We start from the raw sequence: 8,069 nt of genomic DNA on the forward strand, positions 1-8,069 counted from the left end.
TCGTTTAGAATGGGGCCTCATGAACAGCTTGTTCACGAACAGCTGATTGGGCTGTTTGTGGCTTTTTTTTAGTTCGTATTGCTGTTCATGCCCATCTCTAATCAGGACAGATGCAATATGGCCTCTTGCTGAACATGTTTGTTGTTCGTTGTTCATGAGGGCCAGCAGGCTCTCCTCCAGCCATCAAGATCCTTACCACACCACTCCCAGAAACCTGACCTGAACAGCAATGAATTAGGCTTGCAACGACCACCTGTTCGTTTAGAATGGAGCCTCACAAACAGCTTGTTCACGAACAGCAGATTGGACTGTTTGTGGCTTTTGTTAGTTCGTATTGCTGTTTGTGCCCATCTCTACTCTTACACCAAACTGGCCAAGTATGACCTCACTTTTCTCATTCTTCTTTACTTAACCAAATCTCTCCTCCATGTCTCTCCATCTTTCCCTCCTTCTCCCAGATGGCCAGCATTCCCACCTCCCTCCTTTGGATAAGGCTTCCTCCTTTCCTTGAACATCCCTCTTCCAACCTACCATCAAATCTTCCACATCACATGATTGGGTAGTTTTTCCAAGAGTAGCTTTGAGTTGGACACACTCTTTGGGTAGCTTATTAGGGATTCACAGGGCTTTTTTTCTGGGAAAAGAGGTGGTGGAACTCAGTGGGTTGCCCTCGGAGAAAATGGTCACATGGCTGGTGGCCCCGCCCCCTGATCTCCAGACAGAGGGGAGTTTAGATTGCCCTCCACGCTGCTCAGCGGCGCGGAGGGCAATCTAATCTCCCCTCTGTTTGGAGATCAGGGGGCGGGGCCACCAGCCATGTGACCATTTTCAAGAGGTTCCGGAACTCCATTCCACCGCATTCCTGCTGAAAAAAGCCCTGGGGATTCACAATTAAACGTTGTTACTGTCTGTCATAAATGACCTGCCAGTGTGTTTTATCATTAAACTGCTTCAAACTGCCATATCCGGCACTTCTAGAACTATTCCCATATTTGGCTGCTTAGAACTAATCCTGTCTTGAAAACTGCCTTTTTTCTTCTTTGCCACTTAGTATTAGTGACAGGACAATAAAACTCTCATTCTGTTAAGGATCTGTTTCCTTCTTTTTCTTAAGTTATATTAAATTAGCCTTGTCTGTGTATTCAAGGATTAAAAGGCTTTGGGATCAGGATCTGAGATTGATACTTCTTTGGAGGTTTGTGCGTGTATGCACTGTCATGGGCCATGGCCCTCTTTTTTTGGCCACAAGCATCTTGTCATCACAGCAACCGTGCTAATCCATGCTAGCCCGCACAACGTACCAAGGAAATACCAGGAGCAGTATGGGCAGTCTAATAATGGCAGGGATGTGCAAAGACAAGATGCAGAAGAGGACAAGATGGGACAAGATGCAGAGAGGACAGGCAGGGCTGGCACCAGTCCCAGGCAAGCTAGAATAACTGCTCAAGGCCCCTGCATGTTTGAAAGGACCACTGAGCAGAGCCCCAGGCTCTGGATTGTTTCTTAATCCACACTCCATTCCCCATTGCTTTCCTGGCCCTTGGATCAGTGCTGAGGGTTGACTGAGGTGCATAGAACAGTCACCTACTCATTCTGAAGAAGATAAATTTCTTCATATTTGGGAACCCATAACAGATTGCTCGAAGGATTACCCTGAGATCTCTGGTGTATAACAATAGTGCATAACAGGGAATGTTGAAAGACAAAGTTTGTGACGCAGGGGTACAAAAAGCTCCACCTGCCAAAATTCCCTCGTCGTCAGTGCAACTATTCACTGAAAATATTGAAAATCTGCCAGAGCAGATACTCTCATTGCAGTATTGCAAGCAATGAGGCATCTGCAGAGTTCTCCCCGTCAATCACCTATCAAAGGGCCCGGAGCATCTTTCAAAGCCAAGTGTTGGCAAGCTTATGCAGAGCTTTTTATGACATAGCTTCTGCTTTCTTCTCTTCCCTTATAAGTGATTTGCATTATAGAATTAACAAAGTGCTACCACGTGGCAGCATAAGATGTATTCTGAATGACACCATGTGACTGCTAAATGGGAGAGCTATTAGGCTTTTCTGCACAAATAATGTTCTGGAAATGTGTCCCTCCCAAACTTACATGAGGAATTCTAATTGCTGTGGATTAGTTCTTATTACTGTTAATCTGGACCACTGGGTTGGCATACTCTTCCCTGCCTCAGGCCAAACAAAAATGAAAGAATCTAAAAATATCAGGATGGGATTTTTTCTAACAAAAGACGACATGACAAAGCTTATTTCACTTTGGCTGCCACTTTGGCTTCCAGGATCACAGAATTGTAAAGAGGCTCGGCACTTTAGCATGGATGGGCAAGTGACTGTTTAATATGATACAGATTCCACAGATTTCAGATAGATAGCTCTTTTTTTCTGGGAAAAGAGGTGGTGGAACTCAGTGGGTTGCCCTTGGAGAAAATGGCCACATGGCTGGTGGCCCTGCCCCCTGATCTCCAGACAGAGGGGAGTTTAGATCACCCTCCGCGCTGCTCAGTGGCATGGAGGGTGATCTAAACTCTCCTCTGTCTGGAGATCAGGGGGCGGGGCCACCAGCCATGTGACCATCTTCAAGAGGTTCCAGAACTCCGTTCCACCGCGTTCCAGCTGAAAAAAGGGTGATCTAAACTCTCCTCTGTCTGGAGATCAGGGGGCGGGGCCACCAGCCATGTGATCATTTTCAAGAGGTTCCGGAACTCCGTTCCACCGCGTTCCAGCTGAAAAAAGCCCTGCAGATAGACAAGTATTGTGTAGATTTGTTGCCTGTTGTATAACATTAGAGAGGGAATTTATAGTTCATTAATATAGCGGGATTTAAAGCCATGATAAGAAAGCCTGACAGACTGCAGACAGGCAAGAAAATATCTTCCCACTCAAAAATAATCTGTGAAAATACAACATACATTCAAACCAATTCTTCTCACACCTCCGTTAGTGGATGGGCCCTGTGACATTAGTAGCTCTTTGACAGGCAGAAATTTAATAGGAAAACCTGTTTTTCAACTATTGATATATACAGTGACAAAAGGTGGTTCTGTACAGGGGCTGTACTGCGCAATCAAATTGTTGGTGTTCCATCATTAGTTGCAACCAGAATTAAAACAGAGGATCCAGTGGATACTACATCTCTGAAATAGCGTATTTTTCTGTCCACATGGTGGTAGTGGTGTTGTTATATTCCCATAATGAATCCACTTCTTCTTCTCTTAGGGAGGGGAAGTTCCCCCAAACTGGTAGAAATATACCTTCATTATTTCTTCCATTTGAGCCAATTAGCATCTTTATACAGCGTATCACTACTTTTTCTTCCCAGAAAGTGAATGGTGTAGTCATGGATTCCTTATACAACTTTTGAGTATATATTTGCAGTTATTGTTGGCTGTTTCGGATTCAACCAGCACCATTACCAAACATTACAAGACTAGTGGGGTGTGAGAACAGGAGAAAACAGAGCGATTTACTTGAATAAACAACTAGCAACTTGGGTGCTGAATTTTCTCATCTTCCCAAACATTAAGGACATGCTAAACTTCCTTGTGCCACCAGGGGACACCTTCCACAATGCCTCCCTCCCAACACATCACACAGTGGTGTAATAGGAGAAATGGGAAAATTTCATAATTTTGTAACAGGGTATTAGCAACAATACTTTAAAAAAAATTAAGGTGATTGCAGCGAACAGTCCAGAAGTTGACAATGAACTAATGTAAAAAACACACATCATCCTGAGAGCATAGTGAGAATAATTATTCAAAGACCATCCACATACCAGGGATTGTACTTCAATGCTGTTCAAAAGCAAAAAAACAAAACAGCTCCTAGAAAAAAATGGAACTGCCATGGGGAAAGAATAGAATAACAGATTGATGACAACATTGTCTAGAACCCCCAATTATAATGGTATATCCAAATTATGGTAATTGTACTACATTTGACTAGCATGGACACACACACACACACACACACACCCCTAGGGGAAAGTTGCAACTGTTTAATTTCCCCCTGTCATGCAGCTGTCAATAAAAAGGAGGCAACTAACTTATGGTCAGAGTGAAAATTACCATTTCAGAGCATCTGTGTCAATGATGCCAAACTCTATAAGAGCGTATGGCAGGATTGGATGGAACAGTATGGATAATACACTCCACACAGGAAGACAAGTTACAAAGAAGGACAGGTGCCAAGTGGTGACAGCACCTGGCAAGTTCAGATATCTGTCCATAGCCCAGGAATATTTGAGTCAAGCTGAACTTCCTACACCTTTAATAGCTTTATAGAAGAGGGAACTTTTACAGATGCAGCTTAGCATGCAGTGATAAGAAAAGTTGCATCCACTGAAAGTCCTGTTTCTATTCATCTTTTGGGCACAGAAACCCTATTCTTCTTTGTATCCTCCTAGCAAAATCCTATGCATCAGGTGGTGTGTGTTTTAAGTAGTGCTTCCCACCTTTTCAGTTCAGTACTGAACTGTTGATTTAGCAATTCAGGAGGCCCCCAGAAAGTGCATTTTGACTGGTTGTTAAAAATGACCCCAGCAACAAGTTGCAGCCTGATGTGGGAAGCAGTTCTGGCATTCAAACATGGTGCTATTTAATCATACATATAATTTAGATTTGAAGCAATTTATCTTCTAGTTGGCACAAGTAAGCAACACACAAAAGAACAGGGTGTTACACTAGGGAAGTTCAGTGTTTAAACACCACTGCCCACCCCTCACGCTATCAATTCAGGCTGCCTACAAGATCCTATTTGCCACAAGTGCATTAGGACATGCAAAACCATCTTTACAATGCTGGGAAGCATAGATGTAGGAGGAAATTTATATGAAGTTGTTCTAATAGCAAAATTTGTTCGCTTTATCTCTATTATACATTGAGTCATGTTTTCCCTTAACAAATGCATTTTGTTTGACACCTTATCCTGAAACTGATATTCTCCTATAGTTGGAACTCAAGGATTAAGGAGAAAGAGGCAGTTCTCAATCTTCCAATGATCACTGTGCCTACTAGAGGAATCTACAGTGACTCTTTACTCCCTGGATATGTTCACAAAAAGGGTTTGGGCCACATTTCATTCATGCTAGGGATAAGCTCTCAACTGGTGAAAAGAATGTGAGCCAATTTTTTAGCAGTCATTTGGCTGTTTGTAAGCAGTTCCAGCATGCTCATTGGGTTACCTTTTTCATATTCAAACAGTACATACAGTGCAATTGTTGGTGTTTTGTGCATGCAAAGGGAGTTGTCGTTTCTCTCCTCCCCCACAGACCTGTCATCAGAGCATGCTGGCTTGGCAGCCAGTCATATAAATATACAGTAAGAAAATCAATCATTCAGTCAGTGATTATGAATAAACACTGAGAGCTTTTTAAAAGTTTTTTTAAATTCGTGTTTAAGTCTGTATTATCATGATTATCTTATACATGTGCATAGTTTTATGCAATTTAATTCTCTGACCTAATCATGCATGACCCTTGGGGGAGAATTGATTTTACCTGCTGTACAGATGCAAAACTGTCCACAAGACAAGGTAATGAAACTCCACCAACCCAGCTGCTGTGAAAAAGCCCATCTTTGGTCGCCACACACCTTATCTGTAGGCTCTGCTATATTTTAGGAATGATCTTGAGTCTGATTAAGAAGTGAATGAAGAGAGTTTATTCAGGAACTACAACTTTGACAGGAGAGAAACAGAATAGCTACTAACTACCTCAGTAAAAAGGGAGGAGGGACTTCCGGGAGGAAGCAGGAAGTAGCCCAACTGTCAGATTTGTTGCCCCCTGCGGGTATTCAGTGTCTTCTGCCTTCTCTGTACACAAGGCATTGTATTTCCAACATTATAGGCAGGAACAGAGAGCAGGGTTTCTGAAGAGGATTTCAACTGATGAGCTGGCAATATGGGAGGAGGCAACCTTTAAAGTACCTTGTCTCCAAGCCCTTTAGCAACGTACAGGTAAAAAACAGCACTTTGAACTGTGACCAAAAACATATTGGCAGCTGATGTAGATTTTTCAACATGAGGGTGATATTTCATCATTTATTCATTCATTTATTAAACTTCTAGCCTGCCCACCCTGCAAGCAGGCTCAGGGCGGGTTACAAACAGTCTCAATAGACTTTAAAATTACAATAAAACACAATAAAACAGCAGCAACATCCATTTTTATATAATCCCTGTATTTAGCTCCTGACAGTGGCCTAGATGCCATATTATTGACCAACTTAGGTTTCCAAACCGTTTTGAAAGGCAGCCCCACATAGAGCATGTTACAGTAATCCAATCTGGATAAGGGCATGGATCACTGGAGTTGTCAGGTGTTCACTTTCCTCCTGGGCAGTTCAGTTTTTCCTCAGACTGTCTGGGAGAAAGGGGATTAAAAAACCAGACAGGCTGCATACCTGGGAAGCTGCCAGTCGGCCTGCCTCCGTGTGTGCCCAGGAAGCTGCTGGCTGGCCTGCTGGGCCTTCTCACTGCACACCCAGGAAGCAGCTACCCAGCCTCCTTGCTGCATGCCCGTGAAGTGACTGGCTGGCCTGCCCAGCCTCGCAGCTTGTGGGGGGAGATGCCTGCTGGACCTCCTATACACCAGGATGATGTCACTTTTCAGTGACGTCATTGTGCTGGTCCCCAGAGCAGGCACAAGCTTTGCGTGTGCAAAAATTAAATGGAAGGTAAGTCCCAGGGCCTGTCATCCAGTATTTTGGGGAGGGCCATCTAGCAATCCTACACTGCGGCTAAAACATGGTTTTCAAGGAACGGCCATAGCTGGTATATCAGTCAGCTGATGAGAAAGAACAAAGATATCTTTGACCGACCGACCGACCGACCGACCGACCAACCAACCAACCAACCAACCAACCAACCAACCAACCAACCAACCAACCAACCAATCAATCAAAAGAGTTTATTGTCTATAGCCATAGACTGTCACAATTTACCAAACATTGACTAATAAACAATTAAATCCATTAAGATATCTTTGACTCCCCCTCCCATTGTAGACTCTCATTATGCTGTTCCTGAAGATCTGCTTATTTACTTATCTAACCCAATCACCTATGACACTTGGAGGATAATCAATTTCACCTACTGCACAGATACAAAAGTATCCACAAGAAATGAAACTCAGCCAGTGCAGCTACTGTGAAAATGCCACTTTCAAGGGATTCGGTAGGCTACAGCAGGAGCAGGAACTGGGACTCATCACCACCACCTCCTCTTTAAAAAAACTAAGGACACTTAAGTTTTCTCAACGGTGTGATTGATTCATACCTGTGGTTTCTTTTTAAATATTATATCTGCCATTATCCTCACCTTTATGCAATTCCTGGTCACAAAATGTGAGGTTTATTCTTGTAGAATTTAGTTCACCCCCTTTTGAGTGGGTGCCTCAAAAGTTTCCAATTATGCCAAATTCTACCCTAAACCACTAGGGTCTATCTCTGCCACACTACTGACTCCCCCCACCCACCCCTCCCAAATTAAATTGATTATAGTATTTAGGCCCTGGCTACCATCCAGTGTGGGATGCTCAGGTAGCTTACAAAAAAACCAATAAAGCACAAAGACTCCAAATGGCAGCAGTAGAAGCAGCAACAACAATACAACGATAACTACCCACCCAAAAAACACAGACCCCAAAGTTAACCTCAGAGATTAACTGAGATGAACTGTTTTTTTAAAAAATTAGCCTGGAAGAATTTGTAATTTCTATTAAAAAAAAACCAGTTGATTTTAGACCTGATGCCTTGTTTTGACATATATTGCAAATTATCAGTTTATTGTGTCAATGAGAGGGAAGAGTCTGAACATACTTGGTCTATTTCTCCCATCCATTATTTAGGAATTTGGCTGTTCTCTAACCATGAAGGTTTATATGAGAATAACCATGTGAGAATTTGGGCCCATATCAGATAGGATCTGACTAAATGGGCTTTATTACAAACATCTTGGTTTATAAAATAGCAGCTCTCAATAAAGCATCTTTATCCCTTTCTTTTCCTGTGTTCCTTTGTTTCCTACACACTGCATAAGCACACCATTTTGTAATT

Source organism: Eublepharis macularius, chromosome 4, assembly GCF_028583425.1.
Source record: "Eublepharis macularius isolate TG4126 chromosome 4, MPM_Emac_v1.0, whole genome shotgun sequence".
In the NCBI taxonomy this organism is placed as follows: Eukaryota; Metazoa; Chordata; class Lepidosauria; order Squamata; family Eublepharidae; genus Eublepharis; species Eublepharis macularius.